The 21,567-nt window shown below is 40.5% G+C and overlaps 1 protein-coding gene across 23 annotated transcripts in view; it reads left to right on the top strand.

The window, feature by feature from the left end:
• COX18 (cytochrome c oxidase assembly factor COX18) overlaps positions 1 to 21,567 on the top strand; it is an 80,496-nt gene that overhangs the window by 53,394 nt on the left and 5,535 nt on the right. For 2 of the 23 annotated variants that reach the window (XR_014812682.1, XR_014812680.1), the window contains one exon: positions 1,776 to 1,981. The exons of 20 other annotated variants lie outside the window; for them this stretch is intronic. The gene's annotated coding sequence lies outside the window, so the exon portion shown is untranslated. Of the gene's footprint in view, positions 1 to 1,775; positions 1,982 to 15,687; positions 15,839 to 21,567 lie in introns of those variants that run through there. One more of the 23 variants, XR_014812677.1, reaches the window with a different exon arrangement.

The following is a 21,567-nucleotide window of genomic DNA, read 5'->3' as shown; positions in this document are numbered from 1 at the left end:
ACATTTTCATTGTGAGTCAGCTCTACCTCAAGTTCCTCCAACCCCAGATCAAGGCTAAAATAGCAGCTAGCATGTAGAAGGTTGCTAGTTGCTCTTGGGGGTCTCAGCAATGATTCCGCTTCCTTCCCGGAAGTGACATGTATCACTTGTGCCTGCAGCTCTTCCATCAGAACTGTTTTTCTGGCCCTACCCAAATAGAATGGGCTGGGAAGGCAGTCATACCTGAGACGGGGAGAACCAGAGCATTTCAGGAACAACACTTTTTTTTTTCTTTTCTTTTTTGGCTGCTCCTCACCATATGGAGTTCCCAGGCCAGGAATCAGATCCAAGCCACAGTTGTGACCTAAGTTGCAGCTGCGGCAACACCAGACCTTTAACCCACTGTACTGGACTGGGGATGGAACCCGTGTCCCAGTGCTCCCAAGACACTGCTAATCCCGTTGCATCACAGCAGGAATTCCAGGAACAACACTTGTAACTGTGGTGTGGGACCACTCCTACCTCAACTAGGAAGCGATTAGGTACTTTCTGCTATCCTGCGTCTCCTTGCTACATGTGGTGCCTTTAGAGAGCTTTAGAGGACATCCTTCTCTACCTTCCAACACATACTGTCTGTCTTCCTATGAACAGGATATCCAAAATGATTTTTTAAAAAATCATCATAACTGTTGGAGTTCCCGTCGTGGCGCAGTGATTAACGAATCCAACTAGGAACCATGAGGTTGCGGGTTCGATCCCTGGCCTGGCTTGGTGGGTTAGGGATCCGGCATTGTCATGAGCTGTGGTGTAGGTTGCAGAGTCGGATCCCTCGTTGCTGTGGCTCTGGCGTAGGCTGGTGGCTACAGCTCCAATTAGACCTCTAGCCTGGGAATCTCCATATGTTGCGGGAACGGCCCTAGAAAAAGCAAAAAGACAAAAAAAAAAAAAAAAAAAAATCGTAGCTATGAATTGATGTAAAAGACACAGGTGAATTTCTCATCAAAATCTAATTCGTAGTCAGTCGTATAGGGTGACAGGCAATCAGGTCGTTAAGTGTGTGCAGAAACTGATCAGAGAAGTCTGTTCGACAGCAGGAAGCAGAGGATCAGAGGGAGTTATAGACTGGACCCGTCAGTGGCCGGTATGTTCTGGTTCAGGTCCTGTTTACAATGAGCATGCATTCTGATTTGGTGACTACATCCATTCTGATGTACTTTTCACGCTATGTCTGTTCTAAATACTTTGAATATCATCTCTGGTTAGTAGAAGTAAATGAGTCAAATTAACGAATTCAGGAGAAAAGACAGGTCAGCGGGATCTTATGAAGATAGATTAAAAATGTGTAAGTCAGAAGAATTATGAAATGTTTTACCTTCTTATGTCTATAAAATTGAGATGAGTCAAGAACATAGTTGGAATTTGATCAATTAGAATAGAGGATCCAACTGAGGTTGAACTTATGTACTCTTTGTTGCCCTGGCAACAACACCCCCTTCCATGCTAGCAGTTTTACAGTGTGAGTGAAGCAAGAACTGGAGGTAGAGAAATACATGTTCCAGTCAATGCCGACTTCCGGGAAAGTGAGGAGAGGAGTTTTGCTAAAGGCAAGGACGAGGTCATGAAAGGAAAAGAATTTCAATTAAAAACTAAAAATGAATTAAGTTGAGCCTAAGCTTGAAAGCTTCTGGGCATAGCACTGCACACAGCAATGTTTCTTTCCTGACTTTGGTCGAAGGCAGGGTAGACAGTAAATCATGTGGTTGCATATCTCCATTATCTCTTCCATCATAACCCAGAAAAAGTGCTGCCTTTGGAAACTGTGACCTGCGTAAATTGGCTTGGATTGGAGACAGCCGCTGTGTGGATTGCTCTGCCTGCTCTTACTGTTACCCAGGAAGTTCTCGTTTGCCTAAAAAGGTCAAGAGGAGTCAAAAAACAGGCATGCCCTATTTTCTGTGAATTTAGTTTTTAATGTTTTTAAAATAAAGTTTTTAATATTGCCTTTAGGTGTATTTTATTCTTGCCAAATACTTTTCAAGTTTTGAAGAGAAGAATTTTTATATTAAAGATATATAGATGGGGGAGACATATTCTAGTTTCCTGTGGTGGGTGTCTGTAGTCCTTGTGAAAACCTAACGAAAAGGTTGAGAGATGCTTTGGTGAGCTCATCATACAGGCCTTAGGTCAGAGACAACAGAAGCAATCCTTGAATCTTCCACGTGGCTCAGTTGTCACACCAGGACTAAAGGCTCCATCAAGGCTCCAAGACACTGAGATGATTCTGACTCCTTAGCTTTGTCCTCGTTTTACAGATCTTTCCAGGCGCTTAGAAGGAAGTTATAACTTTCATGAGCATTTGGCCCTGTTGATTTCCATTGACCCACTTCCTCCACAAAAAGTATTAAAATTATGACTGTTGATATAAGGACAAATACTATATTTTATTTTATTTTATTTTATTTATTTATTTTTTTGTCTTTTCTAGGGCCACTCCCGCGGCATATGGAGGTTCCCAGGCTAGGGGTCTAATCGGAGCTGTAGCTGTTGGCCTATACCAGAGCCACCACAACACGGGATCCTAGCCGTGTCTTCGACCCACACCACAGATCACGGCAACGCCGGATCCTTACCCACTGAGCAAGGCCAGGGATCAAACCCACAACCTCATGGTTCCTAGTCGGATTTGTTAACCACTGTGCCATGACGGGAACCCCCCCTTTTTTTCTTTCAAATACTATATTTTAAAATATTTTTTGACCTGTAAGTTTATTCTCCTTCTACTTTTAGAAGAAATTAAAATATTTTTGTGAGTTTCTAAACCAGATGCAGGGATTGGGAGGGCGGGGGTGGGAGTTGGAGGAAGGTGGTCAAAATGTACGAACTTCCCGTTATGATAAAAAAGTTTTTATTTATTTATTTTTCTGTCTTTTTAGGGCCACCCTCGGGGCATATGGAAGTTCCCAGGCTAGGGGTCGACTAGGAGCTACAGCTGCCGGCCTACACCACAGCCACAGCAATGCAAGATCCTTAACCCAGTGATTAAGGCCAGGGATCCAACCCACGTCCTCATGGATACCAGTCAGGTTTGTTACCGCTGAGCCACATCAGCAACTCTGTGTGCAGTATTTTAATTGACTAAAGGACTGATTGAATGACTTATTAGATACTCTCTGTGTGGTTCTAGGGTCACAGTGAGCAAAATAGGAATGCTCCTTGATATTGGGGTATGTAGTCCTCGGTTGGGGGCAGGTGGGGGAAACAGAAGAAAGATGAGTGACTAAGAAATTATGGTATAGAAAGTGGTGAAGGAGACAACCCAGATTTGCAAGGCACAGGGGCAGATAAACTTTTCCAGATGAAGTGAAATCGGAATTGACTATAGGGCAAGTAGGAGTTAGTAAATGATGACAAGAAGAAAGATGGGAGTTCTGTTGTGGCTCAGTGGTAATGAACCCAACTAGCATCCACGAGGACTTTGGTTCAACCCCTGGCCTCACTCACTGGGTTAAGGATCTGGTGTTGCCATGAACTGTGGTGTAGGTCACAGATGTGGCTCGGATTGGGTGTTGCTGTGGCTGTGGCATGGGCTGGCAGCTGCAGCTTTGATTCAACCCCTAGATGGGGAACTTTCATATGCCCTTTGTGAGGCTCTAAAAGGCAAATAAATAAAAATAAATAAAAATAAAGAAGTGGAGAGGGAGGAGGGAAGATCTCGAGCAGCTAGAAGAGAGCTAATGGGGTGGGTGGGAGGCAAAGAGGGGCAAAGAGAGAACCAGGGTGAATTAGAGCAACTGCAGGGCATTGGGTAGGGATGGAACATAGCATGCTTTGTGAAAAAAGAGGAGAAGCTAGAGAGTTGGGCAGAAACCATAGAGGCAAGTTCTTGGAAGCCATGATGAAGGCTTGAACTTTAGTATAAAAGCAGCAGGGAGCTGTGAAGAGTTTTAAGCAGTGGAATGACTTGTTTATATTTGCATTTAAGAAAGACCATCCTGATTATAGGGTAGTTTAGAGAGGAGTGTGTGTTGAGTGCAAGGGAGAGAAAAGAATGCATTGCCATTTATCGGGGCAGAGAAGATGATGAGGGCTTGAGCTATACTGGTGGCAATGGCTATGCAAAAACACAGATGTACCTGAAAGATTTATTTAGAAGTTCTCATTGACAAGATTTATGATTGACTGACTATGGGAGCTGAGAGAGAAGCTCATTATACCCTGGCTTGGAGCTAATGCAATTTACTCATAGTACTATTCAACAAAAGGAAGAGAATAGGAAGAAAATTGAAATAGGAATCATAGGGAAGATGTGTGGAGATGAATACTGAATTCAGCCTACTCTCCTGGGTATGATAATTCTATAAAACTGATGCCTAATTTGGCCTCTGTTGTGACCATATTCATGGTCGCACCAGATTGTATAGACATTTACCCTCTCTTTTTGTCTTCCTCCTCTGCCTTTTACTCTATAACCATACAGATTTTTGCCCCACCTCCCATTACTTTCTAGAAGAAAGTCCCTCATGGTAGGACTGTTTCAGCAGGAGACTCAGGCAGGACTGGCAGCCTCTGGCAGCACATTGCTTTGGCCTTTGGAAGAGAGCCCTAGACAAGAATGTGCTGTAGTTTATTTGGGCATCACTCGATTTTTGAATTGGCCAAGGAACACCATCGCCTTAGCAATTTTCAGAGAGAAGCAGATTGCTATTAAATTTTCACCATTCAGCCTCTCACACTGCCCACATTACCTCAATCTGGACCACAGGTGATTCTGTCTCTTGTGTTAAAGTTGGGGGAAAGAATCCTTGAGTGGAGTGGGCAGTGGAAGTTTCAGGTGCAAGTCCTCTCCGATGTTTTCTCTGAAAATGATGTTCTTCTTCCTGAAAAATATTTTTGTTTCTTTTCATTCTTTTTTCTTATTCTCCTCCTTCCTCCTCCTCTTCTTCCTTCTCTTCTTTCTTCTACAGCACATACTCTCCATCTCCTCTGATGGTAAGTCTTGCAGGCCACAGATGTTCGTCTGGCAGGTATGATTAAGGCCATCAGGAAAGTGAAACAGCAGAGTGTTCTGTGTGCCAGTTGCTGGGCCATGAGTTTTAAAGGAAGCGGTACCTTCCCAGTGCAATGGTGAACAGTGATTTTTTTTTGTTTTATTTTTTTTAGGAGAGGAGGTGTTAGAAAAGGGCTGTGTGGGAAAGCCGGGTTGAACTAGAAAAGGGAAGAAGAGCTGCAAAGGTGTTTTTCTGTAGAACAGCTGAGGTCTTTGTATCATATCTTGTGTTTGGTTTGGTTTTCAGGGGGCCACAGTTTAAATACATAAATGCTAGACACTGAAAGGATTGAAAAGTCATTTGGAATAAGGAGAGGAGCTGTCCGTGACCTCATGAAGAATGTTGCTCAGTGAAGACAAGTGGGAAACTTACATAGATGGGGGGGCGGTGACCTATTGTTCACTTTCTGGGGAGGGTTTGGAGGGGACAGTAGGCCAAATGCTGGTAAAATGCTCTGAAGGGCAATCCTTACATGGCCTGAGCATTTGGAATTTTTGGTTGGCTTCTTTCTATTGCCTTATTTTCCAAGTCTTTCTTGGACAAAGGAGAGCTCTCTTCATTTCCTTGTAGGCTGTGAATTCCTTAATATGCAGGCCTTTGTCTCATTGACTAAATCCAAGCCATAGGTGAGCAAATGAGAAAGGTATGGTCTCACACTTTTGTGAAAATTGGAGTTATGCTGCCACAAGCCAGAGAGCTACCAGAAGTTGGGAGACAGGCCTGGAATAGACCCTTCTCTAGCACCCTGGATTGAATGTGGCCCTGCTGACACCTTGAACTCAAACGTCCAGCCTCCAGAACTGCGGGACAGAAATTTCTGTTATTGAAGTCATTTATTTTGTGGTGTTTTGTTATGGCAGCTCTAGGAAACTAATATCCCATCTCAACACTCTAACAAAGCGAGTGCCAGAATCTCTGCTTCAAAGGTCTTTTCTCTCTGTCTCTTTTGCAAACCTTTTTTTCTATAGCGTGAAAATAGTTAGGTCACATATGGAGTCTGTTTGCAGTATTATTACCTGTGGTTATGCTTCTATGTCCATTCTGCAAATGTGGTTGAGGAGAACTTTACTGAGTTATATCAATCTGTTTCAAAATAGACTTCAATATGAGCTCTGGATGAATATGTCCTTTATTTTTGATAGTTCATAAAAAGATTTGAAAAAAAAACTTACGTTTTTAGATGGATTTCAAGGACTATTAAATATTTCCTACATTTAAATAACTGTTAGAATGAGTGAAATTGGCCAATCTCGAGTAAGTCATTTACCTCTGAGTCACACTTATATTTAAGAAAGGTGGTAACAACAGTTTCCTGCTTATATCAAAGTGTTGCTTTAAAACAAACTAAAGAATGTGAAAACCCTTTATGAACTGAAAAATACTATATACTGTTGTGACATTATTCAACTATATGACTTCTGTTTTATTTATAATTTGTACTCTGCATGTTTTAAAATGAATTTGAGACATAATGAAACGCAAACTCTTGGATGATTAAAATATAAAATGAAACCATTTAGGGGAAAGGGAACACAAATATACCCCCAATCCTGAACTAAAATAGTGTGGTGGAGACTGTCTTAGCAAAGAGCTAGTCTGTAATTCCCAGCTTTCGTCACAGTTAGAGTGGCCTTGTGGCTTGGTTCTAGCCAGTGAGTCTTACTGAATAGAAGTGATCTGCACCAGTTCCAGATCTGACTTGTAAAGCCTCTTATAGGGTGCTTCTCATGCCATAAACCATTCGCAAAAGATGAACCACTGGTACTGGGAAAACTGAGTGGGAGTTTCCTCATATTACACTGAGGGATCTGGTGCTGTCACTGCAGTAGCTTGGGTCGCTGTTGTGGGGTCAGTTCAACTCCTGGCCTGGGAATTTCCACATTTTCCACATACCACATATGTAGCCAAAAAGGAAAAAAAAAAAAAAAAAAAAAAAAAAAAAAAAAAAAAAAAGCATCCTGGTGCTCAGGATAGAAACAAGAATTAGAGAGATTTCAGAGTCTTCACTTTCTAAGTAGTAGCTGAAGACATGGATATGGGTATGAGAAGAGGACCAGGAATACCCCAACGCAAACTCTTGGATGATTAAAATATAAAATGAAACCATTTAGGTTTCCACCTCTTAAAGGGGAGCAGAGGGATAGCAGTACAACATGCAAAGGGATCCAAGGAGGAGCAATCTGAAAAGCTGAAGAATCCTGAGAGAATGACAATCCTAAAGTCAATAATGACAAAGCAAGCAAAGGTGTCCAAAGCCTTAGAGCATCCAAATGGGATTGGTTCTCAAAAAAACACCTCTGATTTTCGAGGTCAGGAAGTCATTAGTAGTCTTGCCTGAGGAGGTTTCAGTGAGTGGTGGTAGAAGCCTCTTAACTGCAGCAGGACAGGGATGAAATTGGTGTGTGTGTGTGTGAGTGAGTGGGGTGGGAAGTATAAGACAGCTCCCCTTTGTGAAGCTCGGCTGTGACAATGACAAAGAGAGATTATTAGTTTGAGGGACAGGAAAGAATGAGGAAAACTTTATTTTTTAGAAAATGTGAAACTTGGATTTTCTTTACCTGCAAAGAAGGAGTGGGTGGAGTGAAAAGAACTTATATGAGCTTGGAGTGAAGCTATAATTACTGAGCCAAGTGTCAGAGATAGTGGAAAAAAAGGTGGCTGAACCTTGGTAAGATAAAAGGATGCTTTGTTTCTCAGAGCCAGGTTGGAGGGAGAGAATGATTAATATTTGAGAGTTGATGTAGAGAAATTTGGAACTGTTAACATTTTAGTTTTGTAACATACTATTTTGAACTATGATTTATAGATAATACCAAAACATTCTATGGATGGATAATGTTGAATTTTGATAAAATCCCAAAGCAAGTCACCAGAATGTAACTTAATTCATAATTTTGCAGTGTGGAAAGCTAATGAAGTTTAAAGGGACAATATTCCAGACTGGCATGCTTGATAGTACATTCATTAGACTACCTCTTCCTGATCTTAACTGGACTTCTCTAGAGCAGATTATTAATAGGCTTAATGTGGCATTTTGCTTGAGATCCAGGAAGAAAAAAAATGCACTTGGACACATCATAATTAAACTGCATGACATTAAACACAGAAAATAAAAGAAAATCTAAAAAACTAATTGGAGAAAAAAAGGGATTATCTACAAAGGTAGGTAATTAGGTTAGATTAGCAACAGACTTCTCTGTGGCAACACTAGGAGACAGAGGAAAGAAGGAAAATATGGAAAATATCTTTAAAGAAAACAGAGTTGGCAGCCTAGTAACCCAAATAAACTATGATTTAAGGACAAGGTTAAAATGAAGACATTTAACAATAATTTTGAAATAATTTACTAGTTATTCATTCTCATTGGAAAAAATTAGTCAAGGACACACTTTAAAGGAATTAAAACATTGAAAGTAGAAGGAAAGAATTAGAAGCAAGAAGTGATGTGACAGAAAGAAATTGGTACACATGGGATTATCTAAATAATCGCTAACTCTGCAAAATAATGAAAGTAATCCTGATTACTTTGAAGGCAAAACTCAAGTGGAAATAAAATACTAAACAATAATAGTGTATCAAATAGGAAGAACGTGATTGGAATGAAAACTCCGAAGACCTTTTATTAGGAAGAAGAGAGACATTGTTTTGGATTTTAAGTCAGGTTATGCATGCGGGTATTAAAAGGGTAACCACTGAAGTTGTAGAAACAGAATAAGTAAATTCAAATAATTTTTTAAAATTTTTTTGTTTTATTTTGTTTTTTGCCTCTTTGCCTTTTCTATGGCCACACCTGTGGCATGTGGAGGTTCGCAGGCTAGGGGTCGAATTGGAGCTGTTGCTGCTGGTCTACGCCAGAGCCACAGCAACTCGGGATCTGAGCTGCGTCTGCAACCTACACCAGAGCTCATGGCAACGCCGGATCCTTAACCCACTGAGCAAGGCCAGGGATCGAACCCGCAACCTCATGGTTCCTAGTCGGATTTGTTAACCACTGGGCCACAATGGGAACTCCAATTAATTTTAAATCTGAAAACAAAAAAGATAAAACCTAAGCATGAGAATAGAAAAAGAATTTTAGAAGATTTTTCACATTGTGGTACCTGGCTCTTTTTTTCAATTTCTTTTTCTTTTCTTTTTTTTTTTTCCTAGGGCTGCACCTGTGACATATGGAGGTTCCCAGGCTAGGGTCAAGTCAGAGCTACAGATGCTGGTCTATGCTACAGCCAGAGCAACACAGAATCTGAGCCACCTCTGCAACCTACACCACAACTCACAGCAACTCCAGATCCTGGGCCAGGGATTGAACCCACGTCCTCATGGATATTAGTCAGGTTCATTTCTGCTGCACCACAACAGGAAAGTTAAATTTCTTAAATCTAATAGAAAAAAGTGTTCATAGAAGAACATCAACAACATCAACCAAAAAAGACAAGAAACTTAGGGGAACAAATGGGTTAAGACTATGTAAAGGCAGGAATTCCCATTGTGGTTCAGTGGGTTAAGAACCCAACTAGTATCCAAGAAGATGCAGGTTCCATCTCTGGCCTTGCACAGTGGGTTAAGCATCCAGCATTGCCTCAAGCTGCAGTGTGGGTCACAGAGGTGGCTCAGACTTGGCATTGCTGTGGTTGTGGTGTAGGCTGGCAGCTGCAGCTCAGATGTGACCCCTAACCTGGGAACTTCCATATGCTGCAAGAGTGGCCCTAAAAAGCAAAAAGAAAACATGTAAAGGCAATGTAGAGAGGAACGTCTGAATAGCTAACAAGTTCACAGAGTCCTCAAACGCTGTAAATCAGAGAAATTGATGAAAGCAACAGTGAGAGGCCATGTTAAAGCCATCAGAACTCAGACATTAGAAATGCGCATGCAAAGTGATGGTCAGGATATGAAGTGATAAACACGATTATGTTCTCCTGTGGATCTGTGAAGTGGCATGTTCATTGTTATGCCCCTGTAGCCTGGTGTCCTCTTGGGTGTTTATCCCAGAAAGTTTCTTGCACATATCTATGAAGATACAGATCAGTAGTGTTAAACTAAGAAATAACGTGTTAGAACTGACGAAAGTATGAAACATTTGAGGAGAAAATAGGGGCAAGTTGGTCAGATGCTTGTGAACTCGTTATCCTCTTTTTGGGGTCTGAGTCTTGAAGGAAGTCCATAAAGTCATCTGGATAGGATGAGGGAAGCACAGAGTATCTGGTCTTTATGCAGAGCCTTGCCTTTGGCTTGAGCCACATCTAACAGGGTGAGAAAAGGAAAGAAACACAAGTGAAGATGGTGTCTAGAGAAATGAACCAGAGATACTGGGCCTGGTTCCATAGTGCAGAAGATAGAAAAGCAATGAAAGGACTGAAGGCTCCAGACAAAGAGGGAGCCATGTGTGGGGACAATGGCTGTGTCCCCTGCTTTGGCAGAGTGTGTCTCTGTGATGCTCCATAGTGCTAGGAGCGACCAGCCATGTTTCAGTAGACACCATCATCGAGTGCCCAGGAGCCAAACCGTATCCAGTTATGTCGCAAACCTGGGTACCAAGAACAGGTTTAAAGACCTACAGGTGAGGAGTGTAAGCCCTCTTTCTTCTGATGGTTAAAATCACATGATTTCCCTTCTACTTACAGACAACATATTGGAGAGGAGAGAGGGAAAGAGGGAGTATTCTAAAAGGGACAAAAACTTACCCCAAAGAGAGTTAACCTGAAAGAAACAGTTAAACAGGAAGAGATGGAGATGGCTTTAACTGGCATGGGAGAGTAGATCAGTTTTGAAATAAGGAGAAATTACACTTCTCCCCTATGTACCTGAGTGGAAAGTTTGTGGTCTGTCCCTGCTACGTTGCCATTTGCATCTTCATTGCACCAAATTAAATGTATGATTCAGGCAGTTCTTTTTCACATTTGATCTCAACAGATGGAAACCCTGTGGAGCAAATTACAGGATGATTCAGCACAGGAAACACACTTTCACAAGGAAACCAGAATCATGAGGCTGTGGTATTCATGTGTAATGGGTTCACCCACAAGCTATTAAACGGAGGTCCTTGTGGAATAAAAGCTGCTCCCATAAATCTTCATGGTTTTGACAAGCTGAGAAGCATGAGTCAGCCTCCCTCAGATTTCAGGGCTCCAGCAGAGGTCCCCTTGTCCCCACTTAAAAAAAAACAACCTCCTGACAGATGCTATCTTTTGCTTTTCAATTCTAAGCTAAAGCCTTTATTTTCCATTAAAATGCATGCAACTAGACTTAATATTGATTTAAGCATTTTTTCCTAACATTTTTTTTGTCATCCATTCTTGCTTTAGTTATTTCTCTCCACTCCATATTTTGAGTAATAATGTCTACCAACAGAGATAATTTATTATGAGATACTGGTTTCTTATTTGAAATTACTCAAAGATATGGAACAGTTCAGATTAGAACTTCTGGTTAGCATCTAGAGCTAGCTCTTACTACTTCACTGCCTTAGTCATTCCAGGCTGAAGTTACACCCCAACATTCATTTATCACTTCCAGTGCCTCCAAAAGGAGACATGGAGGACTAAGAAGCTAGTACAGTGTAGTTTGGGGGAAAGGACATGATTAGCTATTAAATTGGGTCATATTCTACCTTCGTTTTTCACTTAGGCAAGATGCCAAACTGAGTCTCACTCATTTAAAGGAGGTAATGGGACTTCCTGCACTGTTGTGGGGAAATTTAGTTGGCTCAATATGTGTGAAAGTTGGAGTTCCCATCATGGCTCAATGGTTAATGAACCCGACTAGTGTCCATGAGAATGTGGGTTCGATATCTGGCCTCTCGCAGTGGGTTAGGGATCCGGCGTTGCCATGAGCTGTGGTGTAGGTCACAGACGTGGCTCGGATCTGGTGTTGCTGTGGCTGTGGTATAGGCCAGCAGCTGCAGTTCCGATTCTGCCTCTAGCCCGGGAACCTCCATATGCCTCGGGTGTGGCCCTAAAAAGACAAAAAAGACCTAAAAAATATGTGTAAGAGTTCCCTGTTTTTCATATAGTTTGTCATAATTATTCTTTTTCTTTTCTCTATCACTTCCCTCTCAAAAACACACAATCAAGAAAGCCTCAGCTAATTCTTTACTCTTATCTAAATGTTCCCTGTCCTCTGGTTGTACTGTCCTACACTTACAGTTTTCTCCTGCCTCATATCCAAGCTAAAGGGTCTTTGAATTTCATTTCTAGTACTCCTTATTTCTGGCACCCATCTCTGGTATCCAAGCTGCCAAAGGGCAGGAAGCTAGGTCACAAATTTGTGGACCTCTTACTCAGAACAGAAATTGCCCTATGGCAGGAATAGGAAGATAAGGAAAAGTAGGAACTGGGGACATGAAAATGGTCTTAATCTTTGGCATCCGACCGCTGCTGGGGCCCTTCTGATACCCTGATTCTAAGCAGCTCTGTTAACCTTGCAGCTTCAATAGACTACTTGACAGTATCTAACACACCTTTTGGGGTTATTTGAACTTAGAGTTCATTATCTTTGACTTATTTTACAACTCTTTAAGTTGCAAAAGACTCATGGTGAGGCAAATTATTTGCTTACAGAAAGGCAAATATATTTTGTCCAATGAAGAAGGAATTGGTTCTGTCCTATGGAGGTGGCAAGTATTGCATCTTTTAGTTTCAGCATCCCTGATTGCCCATTCATACTCCTTTGACCAGTTTTTTAAGCTCACACTTATTCTTTCATTAATTCATAATTTACACAAAACTCTTTGACACATGTTCATTTAAATTTACCTGAATGCCATAATTTTAGTTCTAAAAAATTATCCTTTTACAGTTTCTTAGGTTTCACTTAGAAACCAGCTGCATCCCCCTGACAAAACCAGATTGACAACACTGCAGGAGAATGATGCTCCAGGACCAGTCAGGAACAGATTAAGTGCCACCATCCCCCCCTTTTTGGCTTCTAGAGTGAATCCACTTGTCCATAGAACTTGAACTTTACTGATTTTCTGTTTCTGTATGTTTTTTCTTCTCTACTGATGTTGTGCTTTGCTTTTGGTTTTGATTTGAACAAGGTCAATAAGTTCTTCTTCCTTGAAAGTGGCAATATTGATTGGGAGTATGACTTTATAGTTTGACTATTTGGATGGTAGAGATGCCTTCACTGTTGAATGAGACACTATAGAGAACTCAATCCAGTTTTTATTTGTCTACTTATCTATTTTTGAATTTGAATCAAAAACTTTTATTGTCGCCTTATTTTTCATGGCAAGGTAATTATTTGCATAGGTTTAATAAAAATCTGTCCTTTTTGAAAATCAGGATATAAATGAACAAATTGACTGTGTAATCAAGGCTTTATCTACAGGGTCATATTGGAGAATGATTCTCTTCTCATTAATTAGATTATCAGTCACTTTAAGGGACAGAATTGACTTTATTTATAGCGCCAAAGCCAACAAAGCTCTTCCAGCAACACTGGTCTGCTAACTGCTGACAAAGTTCCAGGATATCAGGTGAGAGGGAAGATCATGTCTCAGGTCATCAACTTTACTAAATGTTTTGGGGGGGAACCTTAAGGGAAGAATTCACATGAAGTTATAGATACCGAGGTTGAAATAAAATTAGTTAACACTCCTGCAGCACTGGTATAAATAACCAGACCTAACTCAGTGAGACCAATCTATCTTATTTTGTGAATAAGAATAATATTCGAGATAATTATGATCACGGTGAGGGAAATTCCAGGAAATATTGTGAAAGACTTTGAAATGTATAAAAAGAGACTTGGTGTCCTTTCACTGGAAGGTTATCTGCCTGTTGTATCCTTCCAGTTTACCTAATTCTATGGGTCTATGCCTTTCATTGCTTTTCAACTCTTTTACAACACTTAATTTTAGAAAACTGGTGGAGATTCCTATTTAAAATGCAAATAAATTTTGTTCAGTGAAGATCCAGTTGATTCCACTCTGTGATTCTATTGGCAAGTCCATTTTAATGTTCCTGTTGCCTCTGTATGTGTCAGTTTGACCCCTCACCCACCTTTTTTTTTTTTTTGGTTTCATCTGCAGCATGTGGAAGTTCCTGGGTCAGGGATCAAAGCTGTGCGACAACAGCAACCCAAGCCATTGCAGTGACTATGCCAGATACTTAATCCTCTGTGCCCCGGGGAACTCCTGAATTTCCTTTTGAAGCAGTAAATTTTTTTAACATATTTTTGGTTCCCTCAATTAATCAGTTAAAGAAAAACTTTGGCATCTGTTAACTTTATATTTGTATGAGTCACGGTATTACTCTAAAAAAAATTCTACCTTACCATAACCAGTGGGGAGGGGAAAACTAAACCATTTAATTTCTTTTTTTTTTTTTTTTTTTTTTTTGGTCTTTTTGCCTTTTCTAGGGCCACTCCCTCGGCATATGAAGGTTCCCAGGCTAGGGGTCGAATTGGAGCTGTAGCCGCCGGCCTACACCACAGCCACAGCAACGTGGGATCCGAGCCACGTCTGTGACCTACAACACAGCTCACGGCAACGCTGGATCCTTAATCCACTGAGCAAGGCCAGGGATCAAACCCGCAACTTCATGGTTCCTAGTCAGATTCGTTAACCACTGCGCCACAACGGGAACTCCTAATTTCTAATATTTAAGGTTGGTTTTGCACTAGTTTTTTTTTTTTTGTTGTTGTTGTTGTTGTTGTTTTGGGGGCGAGGGGAGATAGCCTCTGCTCATCACTCATTGTTTCACAGTGGGTAAGGGCCATGTCTCATCTGAGCCTTAGTTTCCTCATCACAACCCCATTCCTAAAAGGATGGTCTGGTTGCAGGTCTCTCTCCTGAGATGATGAGGAGGACCATTCTGTGTCTACTCAGCTTTTTCTGGGTAAAATATTCTTTTCATCGTTTTGATTTTGCCCTAGTTTTATCAAACTTTAATGCTATATACAAGGAGGCTCTAAATAATGCGTAAAAGGTAAAGTCAATAGTTGAGAAACTTTGGTGACTTCTTTATTGAGGTAGTGAATGGCACTCTAGTGGGTATCAAATGTTTTTCTAAGTGAGCTAGTTACCACTTCTCGGTTTAGCGAATCAGTTGAGAGATCATTAAACAAATTTTGGTTACAGAACACTGTAGAAGTTCCCTGGGTCTGCTATGACAAAATACTGCACACTGGGTAACTTTAAACAACAGAAATTGATTCTAGAGGCTGAAAGTCTGACATCAAAGTGTCCACAGAGCCAAGCATCCTCTGAAGTCTGCAGTATAGGGTCTTTCCTTACCTCTCCCAGCTTCTGTTGTTTGCCGGCAACCTCTGGGGTTTCCTGGCTTGCAGACGCATCACTCCAATCTGTTATCAGATGGTGATCTTCTCCTGGTGTGTCTTTATCCCATCTTCCCTCTCTAAGTGTCTGTGTCCCAGCTTCCCCTTTTTATAAGGGCACCAGTCATATTGGATTAGGGGCCCACTCTGCTCCAGCATGACCACTTCTGAACCAAACTAACTGCACCTGCAACAACCCTGTTTCCAAATAAGCTCACATTGGGAATTAGCTCTTCAACATATGAATGGTTGTGTGGGTGTGCACAATTCAGTCCATGACAAAGAGGACATTAGAATTCTAGAGGAAAAAAGAATTACTAAATCATAGCCAGAGAATTGAACAAGAATCTTGATAATTCTGTATTTTATCTGTTTTTGTCCTCAGGCTCTGAGTCAGTAAAATTTGGGAGCTCAACTGATTTCTGCAGGTATTCATGCCTGATTGGAAAGCTGTTTGGAGGCTAGGTAGCATCCAGAAGCATAATTCTATCTCAGAGTGGCTTGGTATATGGAGTTCACCATGAAGAAAGGCAGTGGTAATGTGTGGGTGAGCCAGCAGGAGAGACAGATGAGTCCAGACACAAGTTGAAAAGGACCTTACTGGAGTTCCTATCATGGCTCAGCAGAAACAAATCTGACTAGCCTCCATGAGATAACAGGTTTGATCCCTGGCCTCGCTCAGTGGGTTAAGGATCTGGCGTTGCCATGAGCTATGGTGTGTATCGCATTTGTGGCTCGGATCCCATGTTGCTGTGACTGTGGTGTAGGCCGGTGGCTACAGCTCTGATTTGACCCCTAGCCTGGGAATCCATATGCCACAGGCGAGGCTCTGAAGAGACGAGATAAAAGAAAAAAAAAAAAAGGACCTTTCTACTCCAAAGTCACTTCCTAGCACATCATAGAAAGCAGTTCCTACTGGGGACCTGGAGAAAGTGCCCATCCTCTCAGTAGAATGGTGACCTTCTCCTTCCAGTCACAGATTTATGAGTTTTCCTTTTGGTTTCATTAATTTTCATCTCCCTAGTTGCTCAGAGGAAAATCAGGATAATTTTGAAAGTAGAACTTTCAGCCTAAGGTCTTTTATTGCTCCTGAGTTTGTGGTTTTGGGTATTACTCATATATTTACATCCACAAAGTAAGCTGGAGTTGTTGAAATGTGGTTGTTAATTAATCAATTAATCTAAGAAAAACCTTCCCTGTTAGGCCTTTCTTGTATCATCTTTCCAGTGAGGTTGAAACCAGGTTTCCAATAATTTCTGATCATGAAGGATCCTCTGGCTTAGGACTACGGTAGAAAAGTTCATGGAAAGCCTGGGGTGTTAACTTCTTTCCCGGCTGTATTCCAGCTGGTTTTAAATCCCTCTGCTTGCTTTGGCTTTCCCACATTACATCTTTATGTGGGTGTTAGAGGAACCTTCCTCTCGTGTCCAATAAAACTCACCCCTTCCCTCTCAATTTTGCTACAAAAGGTTGGAAAAACCCGATGGTAATCTTACCTTAAAATGAAGACCAAAGGATAGACAGAGGCAACCAAGAAGGTGAAGTTAGGAGTGGCTGTAACTTTTCACACTGCACTGTTTGGGAGCAGCAGTCAGGAGTGAGCCCCACAGAAGGGATGGCCTTTTATGCAGTGAGTCCTTTGAAGGAAATATGAGTCTCATGAGAGTGAGAGGTTCACCTTGAGGTTTAAGAAAGGATTAGCAATTCATATGTCCTACCAGCCAAAGGCAAAAAGGAAGTTGTTCATGAGTTGTGGGTGGTCAGATGTCCACAGAGCTGTAGAAGAATCTGGCAGAGATAAACTGCAATGAGGAAAAACAAAGAAGGGATTTCTTCTGAGCAGACAGCTGTGCTGTGAAGTCATCTAGGGAGCACCGAGCATTGACGGGGATGTTCAGATGTAGAAGGCAACAGGTTCTCCCAGGAGCTCTGGGGATCCGGACTCTTGTTTCTTTTCTGCTGTTCACTAGTTGGAGGCTCAAGTACAATCCCTTTATGTCCTTTTTTTTTTTTATTTAAAATTTTTAAAATTAAATTATAGTTGATTTCACTTCATGTCCTTGAATCTCACTCTCCGAACTTAACACCTTAAGTATTACCTTTGGTTCTGCTTCAAATAACTTTTTCTTGGGTCTGTCCATTTGCTTAGAAGCTCTTTTGACCACAGCTTTGTTTAAATGCACATATATGCATTTAGGAGGAATGCTATTAGTGCTGTCCTTAACATTGCTACCGGTATTGTGCAGTGGGGGCGACTGTAACAGGCACCCCAATCTGAGTAATTTATATTTGTCACTTTCTTGAATTTTAACAGCAATCCTAAGACGAGCTATTGTCCTCCTTTACAGCAGGAGAGGGGGGGAAATGACGTCATGTAGGTTATTAACGTGTTCAAGTGAAAATGGATAGTTAAAAAGCACCCAGCCAGTAAATGAGGCCCTTGGAAATTGAACTCAGGCTGATGAGACTGTAAAGATAGGAAAGGCCTGTGATGGGGGTGGGGTGGCATAGCAGTAGGTGGAAAGTGGCCATGGGAGGCATTTGGGGGACAGAGAAGGCTACTGAGCATCTTAAGGAAGAACCAAAAAACAAGAAAAGGTACAGAAGGTGCCAGGACAAGATTTTCATTAAAAATTATTTTTACCCCCCTTTTAACAATTTTGAAAATAACACATGTACATTGAAGAATAATCAGATGGTACAGAAAAAAATTAAGGAACCAAAGAAAAATATACTTTGGACCATCTTCCGTAATTATTTTTATTATTGCATATTACCTTCTAACTTTTATCTAATGTTCCCATTTTCCTCAAGTTGCAATCTGCTTAATATTAAAATCGTAAACCTTTCCCATGTTGTTACATTGTCTCTATCATTATCATTTTACATGGCAACATATTAGTTCATCATGTTATATATAAAAAAACCATTTCCTCATGGTTGGATGTTTGGAGATGTGCACTTTACTTTTTTATTATTTATTTATTTATTTATTGTTTTTTAGGGCTGCACTTGTGGCATTATGAAGGTTCCCAGGCTAAGGGTCCAATCAGAGCTACAGCTGCCGGCCTACACCACAGCCACAGCAACACAGGACCTGAGCCATGTCTGCGACCTCCTCCGAAGCTCACAGCAATGCCGGATGCCTGACCTAGTGAGCAAGGTCAGGGATTGAACCTGCATCCTTGTGGATACTAGTCAGATTCGTTTTCACTGTGCCACAATGGGAACTCCCGGGAGGGTGCACTTTTGTGGGTAACTTGAGATAGATTCTTCTTGGTGGGACTTCAATTCATTACCTTGGGGGAATCTGGTTTCTAGGAATCTTCTTGGGTTCATTGGAGCTATGGATTAATTGAAAATGACAGTTATCCAGTATCTATTCTGCCTACTCCTTGTAGAAGATGAATCTTAGAAAGCTTGTAGCATGGAGTTAGTATTCTAAAAAATAATTTAAAAAGAATAAAGGAAAGGAGAATGCTCTTTGGGTGTCAACGAGAGTCACAAAGAGAAACTTAAGACATCAGTAGAGAGATGAGTGACTATAATAATGTATTTCTATGTCCTGCATAAGGCAGCATTCAGCACAGTCAAAATGAAGCCAGAATTCCAAGTAGAAATGGAATAACTTTAAGAAAACTTTTCTTGGCACTGTAAGCTCACACATGTACTTTTATATGCTGCAAAACTGAAAAAAAAGTTAAAATTCTGAAGTATTGAGGCCATAGCTATAAAAAAATTAAGGTTTTAAACTAGATTTGTGAGAGTAAGAAAATATGTGTTATGGTATGCTAACTGCTATTCTATACAGCCCTTTTTTCATGCTGGCAAATGCTCTACTTCTGCCAATGTGAACAATTATTTTTGCTGGCAAAACAGTTCAAATAAAAATAGAAGCAAGCCACCATTTCTTAACATGGTAAAGTTGAAAATTTCAAGCATTTAATGGAAATTATTTACACACTTATTTCATTGTTATTCAAAGGAAGTAGTAGGAATTCCATGAAAGTTTGTGTTTATGACCAAAGTGAATTGCTAGTGTAAAGGTATTTGAAGGTTTGAAATATGATAAATAGGAGATGATTTAAAAAGAAGCAAGTGTATCTGTTTTAAAAAAATATTATTATTATTCGCATCAGCTTTCTCTGACTCTGACACGACTAGGTGAGTCTGGAAAAACCAGGGCATGTGGACTACCAAATAGTCATTCATTTCTTCTGTGTATTTAACAGAAAGCTGATTTTGCTCACTGTGTCCATGGATCCAGCTAAAATACTTTCCCAGTCTTGTTTGCAATGAGGGGTAACTACATGACATTTTAGCTGGTGAAATAATTGACAGAATCTGCTAGATCGTGCTACACTGCTCTTTCTTCCTTCTTGGTCTTGCCTGGAAAGCAGATAGTGAGGTTGAAGGGGACGGCCAACCTGAGAGCATCTCACAGCGAGACTAAGGAATTAAGTTACATAATGAGGACAGGGGAGTGAAAAAGGAGTAAGATCCTGAGGCGTTGAGGACACCCTGGATCTACTGGGCTGTCCTCTGAATTTTTCTATTATGAGGCAAATTGAGTGAAGCTCTTTGGCTAAACCCTGTCATCAGATTTCTGTTACATCCAGTGCACACAAATCTTAAGTGATATAGAGCCCTTAATATAGTCTCTTATTTATATAAACTATCCATTATGATAATGATGTGTTTAAGGATTTTTGTCCTCCAATCCTCTGGGCTGTTAATCACACTAATGAGTTAACATTTGTAGTGTTCCCTCTTGCTCATCATAGTATTTAACACCTTAAAGTGTCTGACACACTGTGTGCACTTATGAAATATATATTCACAGGCAATTTGGAAGGTTGTTTTGATTCCAAAATGTGTGTGTATGTGAATCACACACGTATCTTTACATAAATGTATACATAAGGAAACATTCTATATATTTACAATTACACATTAAGTGTTTAAAAATACTTGTATGGTTTAAAATGCTCAGGTATTTAGGAATTACTCTGTGAGAATAATTGCCACTATTTACTTCCTTTCCAATTAGGATTTCTGTATGGCTGTAATAATGAACATTTGTGTGTTGCAATGAGCTCTCAGGTCTTAGAGAAACAGAATTGGCGTGGCTGAAAGGGAGATAAAGAAACAGTGGTTTGATTCCTTCCAGCAGCATTTGTCAGACCACCTGAATAAGCGTCTTGTACAAACAGGACAAAACACACAGGATTTTAAACTCAGGTCACTTTTAGCAATACAGCAGGTTATACCATTCTTTTTCTGGTCGTTCATGGCCCATTAAAGCTGCCTACAGTAGAGAAATCTGTTCAACTTTGTTTAATCCAATATTTCCCGATCTTCTGTGTGATTATGAAACCTATTTAAGTTGAATCAATCAATACCCACTGGAAATACTGTTATGTGATACATGCTCTGGGAAACCCTGTAGGAAGAGGGACCAGAAACATGTAAAATCACCACTATCATGTAGTATTGACCTAGAAAATCTAGGGAAGTTGTACAATAATCAGAAATAAGACATAGGATTTTTGGAAAGAGGAAAAAATTAAGACTTTTTGCAGAAGACAGAAATTCTTATTTTACCATGAGGGAGAGATATTTATTTTATTCCCCATTTTTCTCTGGTGGCCAAAGTACCTGTGTAAGACATAGGTGCTCAATAAATACTTGTTGATGGAAGGAAGTTTTGAGGAAGGGAGGGAATCTCATGAGTAACCCCCACCCCGGAGAAACACCCTGGGAAAGCTGGCCAAGAGCCATGGCTTGGTGAGCTTTCTGAGATTTGAACATGCCTCACACCTACATTTTATCCAAATTTTTATTGTTGGGAATTTTGAAATTAAAAAAAAAATCTAGTGACAGAAAATATGCAGACTTGATAGTTATCAATCAGAATCCTTCTCAACATAGTATTCCGGGCAACTACTACAAATTGATCAGAGTGGAAAAAGGAGCTGAAAACCTTGTTGCCATCTGTAATGTAGGACTTAATATCCTTTTTTCTTGGCCAAGTAACTTAGAGTTATTTTATAATCGGCATACTCACTTCAGCACTATCTGAAGATAGATGATTTATTTTTTTCTCCTCTAATACTATTGCGGTGGTTTTAAAATGATCACTTTTTTTTTTTTTTTTTTTTTTTTTTTGTCTTTTTAAGGCTGCACCCATGGAATATGGAAGTTCCTAGGCTAGGGGTTGAATCAGAGCTGCAAATACTGGCCTGCACCTTAGCCATGGCAACAG

The sequence above is a fragment of the Sus scrofa genome, chromosome 8 (assembly GCF_054392235.1).
Source record: "Sus scrofa isolate SSC_HxYL_T2T_F1_AM1 chromosome 8, Sscrofa_HxYL_maternal_Yorkshire_Landrace_v2.0, whole genome shotgun sequence".
NCBI lineage: Eukaryota > Metazoa > Chordata > Mammalia > Artiodactyla > Suidae > Sus > Sus scrofa.
Note: the sequence above shows the minus strand (reverse complement) of the source record. Positions and strands in the feature narration are given on the sequence as shown.